The sequence below is a fragment of the Labrus bergylta genome, chromosome 5 (assembly GCF_963930695.1).
Source record: "Labrus bergylta chromosome 5, fLabBer1.1, whole genome shotgun sequence".
NCBI classification, from domain to species: Eukaryota; Metazoa; Chordata; class Actinopteri; order Labriformes; family Labridae; genus Labrus; species Labrus bergylta.
In genome coordinates, this window is record NC_089199.1 from 5,678,595 (window position 1) to 5,689,361 (window position 10,767).

General features: G+C 37.6%; 2 non-coding genes across 2 annotated transcripts; both read right to left on the reverse strand.

The window, feature by feature from the left end:
• Positions 1-5,854: 5,854 nt before the first annotated feature.
• trnaf-gaa (transfer RNA phenylalanine (anticodon GAA)) lies at positions 5,855-5,927 on the reverse strand. Its single transcript has one exon. It is a non-coding gene; the product is annotated as a tRNA-Phe (tRNA).
• A 2,026-nt stretch (positions 5,928-7,953) lies between these two features.
• Positions 7,954-8,026, reverse strand: trnaf-gaa (transfer RNA phenylalanine (anticodon GAA)). The gene has a single exon. It is a non-coding gene; the product is annotated as a tRNA-Phe (tRNA).
• Between the last annotated feature and the right edge of the window lie 2,741 nt (positions 8,027-10,767).

Genomic DNA, 10,767 nt, shown 5'->3' on the forward strand with positions numbered 1-10,767 from the left:
ACTTAGCATGAGGAAAAAATGGGTATTAGTTGTTCTATTTGCTAAATTAGTTGTATTATTTTTTTAGTTTCCTAAAAAACACATTTCTCTATTTATGTAATTTTGTTCTCAGTGACACCATCTTATGCATTAGACTTGTTTTAATAGACCAAATGATGTAGGAAAAAGTCATATATAAGAAGTTAATTGGAAAATATAGTTATAATAATATATAATATATAATATATTATAATATAATATGAAGTATAACAATTAAAAAGAATAATGTAAAAAATAAACACATGCCAACCAATTGTATTCAAGACAGACAAAAAAAACTCATACACGATTATAGGAATGGGTGAATTGGGGTTATCATGACATCAACAAACCTACAGTATATAGATAGGTGGCATAATCATAATGAACGCATTTTTGAAACTAATTTAGTATTGTGGGGATTAACAGCAGGAATTCAGACTTTTCATGATATTTGGACTTATTTTGTTACACGATGCCTCAAAGTTCAGTCCCCCTCTTTGTTCTGTGAAGAGAATAACAGCAAACTTTTCTGAATTGAATCTTTGATTTGATGACGTAAAACAGCACCCAGGCATTTGAAAAGGTCAGCCCAATTCAGAGAAAGACCAACACCAATCTGTACGACAACATCTTCACACAGAGGCTCCCCACTGTCCTTGGAGCTTGTTCAAGGAACATTGTGTGGGTTCCTCACTTTCTTCTAAGACAGACTGGGAAGACAATGTCTCCTTTTTTCAACAAGGACAAAACTGAGGTCATACTCTGTTCCCTCAGACAACCTTCCCTTGTCACACTTGGACTGCATGCAACATGGTGGGTTATGTCACAAGAGCTCCACAACAAGAGCATTTCAGAAACACTCTGGCATACTTCTCCTCTGTAGGCTAGATTTCTCCAGTTTGGGCACACACTACTCTGAGCTATCCAACAACTGATGAATAGTTGTTGCTGTCTGTGACAACAGGAAAATGCTGAGTCCCATTCATTTGAGTTCTTGAGCTCTTCTATCACAAATTGATGGAGTTAGAATATGTCAATTGTATGTTTACAACTTCCTTTCAACTACCTACTACACTGAATTAATTGATGCTATCAAGGGTAAGATGGAGTGCACAAGATCCTACACCTAACATAACAAACAGCTTAAATTGTGCATAGATTCACCCACACATAACATGCAGCCTCCTTCTTACAGAACTGTGTTCTATTTGAAAAATTAACCTGATTTAAAAAAAAAAAATGAGGTAAGAATTAAAATATTCCAAGTCATTTTCTGACCTTTATTCTGCAACAGCCATTATTATAAAAAAAATGAATGAATGATTAATTCAGCAAGGCGAAGGAAAGCATTAACTTTAGGATTTTAAACCAGATAAGTATTCACTGCACATTTGTTTGTTACACTTACATATCTGAATCAATACAGTCAATACATAAGCCATAACAGCTCTGTCATGGCTCCTTACAAATACATAATTATGTTAAAAAATTATGGACAATGTCATACATGTTTTATCTAACTACATGTTCTTTTATTGATGTTGTAGTTATCAGTGTTATTAAGCCTTTTATTTAACCTTTATTTCAGCAGGTTATATCATTGGGAAACAAGAGTTCTCACCTTGTATTAAACTGAACTGTGTTTTGAAAGTGTTTTTTTGTTTTTGTTTATTCATATCACCACATGAGAGTGGCAGAGATTGGAAACACCTTTCAATAGAATGCTCTCAAATCAAACGCAATCACCATAAACATGCTCCTGTGTTTGTGGTTTTGGCTGTAGTAGAAATATTATAGAAACAAATGTACATAACTGACTCTAAAAGAATGTCCTACATCCCTCGGGTGCACTTGTAACCGTTTAAAATCATATACCTCTTTCTCTATAAAAAAAAAATGTCTAACTTTATTTTGAGTCAGATTTCCCTATGGTCTGGTGTTAAGACTTCAACCCCTTCACTGCTTGCAGCTCCACCTGTTATGCAACTGGGACAGAATCTGGGGAAAGTTTGCTGAATAGAAGTCACTTCTGCTCCAGTTATGCAAGCCTTCATGCGATGCCAAGCTGACCTGTGCGTCTGTGGGAGCTGCTTGAAAGTGGAACTAGACTGAATAGAGTTTTGATTAATTAGAGCCAAAACATCCTCTCCTTCCCAACAGTCTATCCGTCCGGCTGCATGGACTGTTCTCCACCTGCAGGTTTTATTCAGTCACTTAAGTGAATGGGTTTGGAGCTTGACTGGCATCCTCAGGAATTCTTTGTGGCTTTCCAAGAGCAGTGGAACAAAGCCGCCAGGAAACCAAACCGCAGCAGTGAAAATCGGGAGGAAGACAGAGAGAGGGCGCTTGCATAACCAACAGCACAGGATATTACATGGCAACTAATTACATAGCAACAAATGAGAAAGCAGAATGTCTGTTAGAAATAGACACATGCTTAGCTTGTAATCTGTGTTTTGTATGTGATTAAAGCAAGGAGAATCTGCAGCACTTGCAGCATTGCATTATTGCAACAGAATAAAAACAGATGTCAGGATAAAATGTGTAAGACTTTAGACTTTAGACTTTATTGTCCCCAAGGGGAATAAGGTGTTGGAAGATACAATACAACCTAATATAAGATAAGACATCTTAAATTCAAATCCCTGTTTACATCCCTAGCTCCTACCGCACTTTCAAAAATCTCTACAAAAATGCTAGATTGCTAAAAAACTAGATTTTCTTTGAAAAATATCCACTAAGTAAACGCAGGTGTAAATTAAAAGTGACCATTCATAGGCCTATATATAGACTGAAATTTGAAACTAACTAACTAAAGCAGTCGAACCAGCAAACAGTTCACTTCAGTCACAAGTGAAATCCTGTGAAGTGGGTAACCTGACTGACATTTATCATTTTTGACTTGATACATTGACAATTAAACGTGTTTTTAAGTATACATTGTTAATTTTTATCAAGTATTGTTTGTACCATTAAAAGTAAGTGCTATATGGGGGGGGATGGTGGATGAGCGGTTAGTTTGCGTGTCCAATGCACAGAGGCTGTAGTCTACCAAGCGGGTGGTCTGGGTTCAAATCCATCCTTTGGATACTTTCCCTCATTTCATTCCCCACTTTATCTCTCTGTCCCTGATCTCCAATCCTATCCTCTGTCCTGTCTCTACAATAAAGGCTTAACAATCCCAAAAATACATCTTTTAAAAAGTACTTGTGCTATTAAGGTGTATAGGGTTCTGTATGTGGTTTTTCTACTTTTGTCTTCTGATTTCATTTATCTATAGCTTGTCCCTAGTCCTATTTTTTTCACTTTTCCTCTTTAATGCTTAATTTCCTTCCTGACTATTTTAACTTTTTTTTTTTATTTTAGCTTATAGCTGCTTTTCAATTCTTAACTAAAATGTCAAAGGAATCCCATGAGTCACAGGAATAAGGTGAACTATATGTTTCACTGCATCACTATCACAACTATGCAGCCTTTTAAGTTTGAACAAAATGTCTCAGTTCTCAGCGTATTGTTACTGTTTCTGCCTTTGATTGCAGGCTGGTATTGAAGTGATTGTTAACCTGCAGACATTTTGTTTCTTCAAAATCCCTGCAGCACCCCAGAACATTTTGCACCTTTTCTGTCCCCTCCTGCCAATCTCCCGCGTTGTTAGTTCTCTGAATCGTTTTCTGTCTGTTCATTATCAATGCACTGCTGATTAGCACATCACCACGGAGAGCCGGTTGTCCATTCATTCAGCGTTCAATGGATATGACGCAAATCCCTGACCTTTTGGATGCCCCGTGGCCTGGACCTGCCCTCTTGGATTGTGGCTCTCTTGCCTCTACACGTCCCAGCTGGCACTCAGACAGGTCCGAACAGCTGAGAGGGCCAGAACACTGAAAGTACCAGAGGGGTCCAGTAGACCTGCTGCTGTCCTGCTGAGGTGCTCCTGGCAAGATCTGATGTCTGACTTTAAATATGCAACACAAGATGTGTTTTATTGCATAATGGTTCATTTTACAGCCACACCTGAAAAATACATGTTCAAGAAAAAATAAAGCAGTCTTCAGTGCACTGTAATCACTTCAGTGATGCTTTTAAAGTATCAGGCTATCATAAATCCATCACTTAGAGTTACATACAGATTAAGCGATGTCTCTTTATATGTATTTTTTATACCTTCAGGCTCCTTTTTAATCTGCTGCAAAAGAATCACAGATGCACTGGTCATTTTCAGTTATGACATCTTTCTGCTTAGTCATACAAACATGTAATACAACCACATGACCTCTCTCCCACAATAACAATTTAATGTCCCCACTCCCTCCTCTATCCCCTCATGGAGTTGTTGTAATCAAATATTCCGGAACCCCTTCACAGGCCTATTTAATAACAGAACGTTTCTCCATAAATTATTGTTATCATTGCTGCTTAGGCAAATCACAAGCAGTGATTCTACCTCTACAAATCTCGCCCTATATTTCGTCTTCTTCTTTTATTGTTACCTGTCCTTTCTCAATCTAAAACAAGTGTTGCAAATAATTCCATTGTCTAGCCTGTCACTGGTCTTTATCTGCGTATTATAGTAGCTTACATAATTATCTAGAAATTAGTTTAAGTTATAGTAGCCTATGACAACTGCTCTAGATAATAATAACATTTATTCATTTTTTTTTTTTTTGACGAATATAGGCCTAAGCACTGTTGCTTTAAAACGATTATTTATTTCCGACACCCGGGACCTTCAGATCTTCAGGCTAATGTCTCTGGTCACCCACATTTTTAAAATCTGTTCAGATTTTAAAATTGTCGAGTGTGTGAGCTATCTGGACTACATTCATAGTCGCTCGTGGGCCTGATTATGAGCGAGTGTCCACCAGAGGTCGTTCTAGCACAGGATGTTGTGTCCCAAAAGCACCGTCACTAGAGTTTATCGAAAAGCTTCATTACTTTAGCACATTCGGGATGCTTATCTTGAGTCATGAAATAAGCCGACTATCAACTTCAATGCAAGTTAAATAGGCCTACATTGTAAGCAGTTTTGGGCCCTCTCCCATGGTGCTGATGGTGCTGATGGTGCTGCAGAACCTCCAGAAATCAGGCACAATTAAAACCATCAAATTAGAAAAACATTTTAATTGATGTTAACCCAATTTTATGGCATAAGCGAATAAGTAGATTCAGCACAGCAGTGTGTATAATCTTCTGTTTACTATAGGCTATTAATCTGTAGGCTAAATTAACTTATCTTCAGGCTAAATTAATAATTTATCTTCAAAAGAGTCGCTATTTTATCAAATTGTCATGTAAAAAAAGGCTAAGTATTTGTTACTAAATAACTGATTATTGAGGGGTTATTATAGGCTACATTTCTTTACAACAATGGCTGTATGCTATAATCATTAGTGAGATGTGACCACAAACAAACCACAAGCAGGCCCACGTCTTTTCACAGAAGTGTTTTAGTTTTTAGTATAGAGACTGTCTCCCAGATTTGAAATCAGGTGATGTCCTAGCAGCTACAATCGTTGACCTGGACACCGTGATGTTTGAGTGAGCTTCGGCACTACACTTTTTAATACTGCAGAACAAGTCACTCTCATCAGTAACCAAACCCGCCCAATGCAATTTGTGTTATTATTATTATTATTAGCCTATTAAAAAGGTATAAGACAGCATGCTGGTTGAAAAAATTACAAGACAGTATCTACAGCCTATGTGTTACATGACAGTTCTGACTGACTCGTCTCTACTTCTGATGTTATCCAACGCGTCTCTACTTTATTGTATAATGTTTTGCGCGTCTGAAATAATTAGCCCACTAGCTGGCATGAAAAGCGAGACACGCTGCCGAAACCCGGGATCGAACCAGGGACCTTTAGATCTTCAGTCTAACGCTCTCCCAACTGAGCTATTTCGGCTTGCTGTAAGACTTTCATATGCAATTTGACCAACAGACCACCAGAGGACGGTCTTGCCTCGGATAATGTACTTTATGTCCCACTGACATTTGTCTGTTACTGTTTCATCATTGGGGGAAAAATACCCTTGTGAAATGTAAATGTAAACGGTAGGCTATATTAAAGTAGTAGGATCAAATATTAGGTAGGCTTAATATCTGAAAATAGACCTACACTCCCCTCATACTTACAGTGTTTTCCAAAATGCTGATAAAAGACATATCACTGTTGTATACGCAGGTTGAACCGAAGCCTCAAAGCTTGAGTTGAGCACTAAACTCCTTTACATTTAGGCTATATGCATGTTCTACTTTTGTTTTTTTTGTTTAGGAGCACTGTGTTTGAAATAGCCTACATGCCCTTGCCAACACAGAGCCCAAGACCAGAGCTACGTCAACAATGACCTTTAGCTCTACTTGTGCAAGTTAAGATGTCCAAATCTTAAAGTTCACTTCTGGTGAGATGCCAAACCTCATTTCGTTACTCTATACTTGTATATGTGTAATGACAATAAAGTTGAATCTCATCTCATCTCATGTTAAACCTTGTTTCCATGGACATGATCCTGTGGTTACGCACAAAGAGCTGAATTTTAGTCACCATCACAAACGTTCTTGCTGATGGCCACATATTCATATTTGATCAAGCAAAAGCTATCTGCAAAGGGCCTGCACAACAGGCGATCAATCAAAAAAGAGAGCTGAAAGACTGACATGCAGTGTTAGTTCAACTGAAAAACAGTATTTGAATGAATGTGTTTTAAGGAGACTATACTTTTCAGGTCCTTTCCATGGGTGCTTCTGACCTCATGCATCTTCAGATCAGATAAGAACTTAATGCTCCAACATTAAGACTTTTTCTTTTTTTTTCATAGCAAAGCATCACTAAAGCATTAAAATACACATGGAGGAGCTCAGGGTGTGCTGGATTTCCTCCTGAGAGCTGAGAGAAAACAGAGAGAAGAAAAGGAGGAAAATAATATTATTTCAGATTGTTTTACATACCAACCTAAGAAAATTAATATTCATAGTAGGCCTATTATGCGTTTTGGCATATCATGTGAAGGTAAGGCTGTATCTGCTGTGGGGGTATGCCTGAAGTTGGGTCCTAAACTTCCATCCTGTCACTCCCTGTGCAGCTAAAGAGACACATTTAAGCCTTAGTTTGCCTTTAGGAGGTTATAGAGGAAACAGAGAACAAATATGCCTATATCATACAGACCTTTCAAAGGGTTACTAAAAATGTCAGAAGCCTATTTCAATTTTATTGCCAGTGCAGAGAAGCCAGGACAGGAGTGATGTGGTCCGGTTTAAATTTATTGCCGGTAAATATTGCCGGTTTAAACAGCAAAACACTTTCACGAATAATGTGAATTATAGCCTAAATTTCACAATGTGGGAACATAGAGTTCTATTTTTTTTTAAATGTTAAAGCTGCGGGGTAATGTCAACTCTATGATGTTCCAGACAGCAAAAATGACACTTAAACTAAATTCCAAAAAACACCCAAGTAAAATTCCGTGTATGGCCTATCTGTAGCGTACCTGGCCAGCAAAGCGGATTCTTATTTAGCCTAAAAATGTATTTATCCTTAAATCTTTACCGCGTCATTCTTCTAACAATTTATTGTAGCATACTTTAAGAGGCTGATTTAATTCCCTAATAGGATATTGTAACAAAGTCGATTCCTTACTTGGACGCCACGAATGTAGTGTCTCGAAGTATATGGAGGCCATTGATTGGTTGTGTGTCTTCTAAATGTGCAACGAGTCGTAACAAGCTGTTTGATGATTGGAGGGGCGGGACATGGTCGGGACAGCTACTGAGGGAAAAGACACAAAAAAAACGGGGCTTCACAAGCATTGATACTTTTTATTTACAGTTTATGCTTCACACGAATTTCAAAAACTTTAGTATCCAGGGTTTATGATTAACAATAAGTTCACTAAAAATCACCAAAAAAAAAAAATCACTAAAAGTCATTCGGATGCCGAAACCCGGGATCGAACCAGGGACCTTTAGATCTTCAGTCTAACGCTCTCCCAACTGAGCTATTTCGGCCCGCATGACAGCGGTGTGTAATATCACATTAAATCGATAGAGGCCCCCCGCGAGTTATATATAGTGTTTAATTTGAAGATGTCCTTCATTTTATGGAAAAAATAAATCATAAATTATGAAGTATTATAACCTCATAGCCTGGAGTATTCTAGTAAGTATTTGGTGTAAGTATCTCACGAAATGCAAAAGTAAATAAACAATAGCCTATCATACAAGGAAAAAGTATAGGTCTGATTGTTCTGGCTTTGCCCTGTAGGCTTCATCCCACATATGACCCTTTTTGCAGAGGTCTGGAGCGCATCACTCCCACGCAACACAAAGCCCACGCAAGTTTTCAAAAATCATGCTGGCAGCTTTTCTAGTGCGTGCAGTAGACCTATAAGTCGCTGGATGGGGCAGGGCTTGAACACTGCTGGTTTGAAGCTATGTTTTGATTCACCCACTAAAACAGCAAAGTATGGCTTTATTCTCAACAGAGAACATAAACATAGTTCAGCCTTTGAGCTCGATTTTACAATGCCAACAGTAATAAGACGATGCTAAAATTAACACATTAACACATTGCACCACCTACTCAGTAGCCTTTATTACTGGCTGCTTTCTGATTATTGAATGAGCACAGGCATTAGCATGAGCCTCTTTAAAAACTGACAATCATTACAAATGTCAAACACAAGTAAGTTGATTTATTGGAAGAAATGTACAACTGTGTCCAGAAGGACTCAATGTTCTTTACGTCTGCAGTGTATCTCTGCATGTCCATTTATGTTTCAAGTGAAAAATCATGTGAGCTTCAGAGACAGAGCAGTACATTGTCTCCATGTTGTTCCCATCACAGCAGGTTTCTCATGCAGTTAGCACAGAGACACCCAAGGCTGGGGCTTTTAAGCCGTAAAGCCATGGGAATCTCTGGCCTTAGGCTTTTTGGTCAAAAATATTTTATGTTGCAGTGAAGAAGACATCCCTTGTTGATTCATACAAATATGGAACAAATGTATTTTATATTTATTTCTATACTCCAACATTGCATGGTAACACATTCACATAAAACACCATGAAAGCCAACAACAATGACATATAGTTGGTGTACATTTAATACAGTATACGTATACGTTTCTGGTGTGTTTACATTCAGAAACGCATCCGTTGTGTGTGTGTGAGTGTGTGCCAAATAGAAAGAGAAATCACATTCCTTCTATATTGAGCACCACTCAGAGTACAGAGGACTCAAAGCAGTGAACACACAGGCTGGTAGATCACAGTCAACAACAAAAACTAGTCTGGGCTAAAATGACAGTTACTCTCTTGTGGTTGCTGGTTTGCTGAGGTTGAGTTAAACTATGGGACACATAATCTGAATCAATCCTCAAATGTAGAAAAGTCAGTCCATATTTAAACAGAGGCTGAGTGACAGTAGAGTTCTTCTATAATAAACTCACATGTGCTCAATATTCACATATATGTACATAAGTGTTATTGAAAAGTTTCAAAAATAATCCTTTCAACATTGTAAACCCAAAATTGAACCACAAAGACACCTAAAATAAAAAATATTTTCAAAACAACAGACAAGTGCAATAAAAAATACTAATTATCAGTAGGTTGTCAGTAGTCAATAGTTGATGAGAACGTACTCAGAGAGGTGTCGAGTAAAGTCAGCAGTCAGTTTTGAGGTTTGATTTCTTTGTGATGACCTGGACGGCATGACGTCAAACTTTTTTCTACTTATTTTGTCTGCCACTTGTGTCATCCCCACTAGCTACTTCAGGTGATTTTGTTATAATTCTAATTGACATTCGATTACGTATTAACTTCACTTTAGTCAGAAGAAGGTTTAGCGCTTCGCCTAGCACAAGTTCACCACATGGGGAAACAACTAGACTAACTCTGTCATAGGACAATATGTTATTTGTTTTTAATTCATTTTGATAAAGTGTAGTAACAAGAGTTAAAGGTGTTTTTTTGTACAGAGCCAAGGAAGATGTGTCCTCTGGTTTCCAGTCTTTGTGCTAAGCTAATTAATCTGGCTGTGGCTTCATGTTTGCAGTACAGAAATGAACAGGTTGAATAATTGTTTAAACAGCAGTCTCAACCTTTTTCACGTAGTATTCCCGAAACATCTGTAAGATATTAAACAAATTTATACATTAGGGAGCAAAAAAGTTACATGTATGTGAAAGAACTTTGCAGGTTTTATAAAGACACATTGTAAAATTGACCCTCTGAATTACTACTGTAAAGTAAAACTGCATCTAAATCCCAAAGTAGCCTGTAATTGTTCACTGACTTGTTCCTCACCTTTTCTCTATAGAAAGAGTCTCTTTAGCCATGACTGATTTATATTCTGTCTTCTTTCATGTACTCACTTTGTTTGTATCCAACATGTTCCTCTTTTAGTTCTGAATACACTATAACATCGGATAAAGCTTTCAGAACAGAAGTAAGATAGACACAATATTGAACACATTCAAGGAGTGGGTCAGAGTAATTATCAGAGTGTATAATTGTATCAACATTTCTTTACAGCTGCATCAGATCCGGTGAATTGTTTTTAGATCGCATTATTTGCTAGAGATGTAAGCACCGCTATGAGAATGTGCTATCATTCATATGTAAACAGTTCCTTATACGACAGAGTGTGTGAACTATCTACACCCTATATACACTTGTTTGTTTTTTGTATATTCTTCTTCATATGTAGACGCTGTGCACACCACAGTGACGACAGCATCATGCTGCCA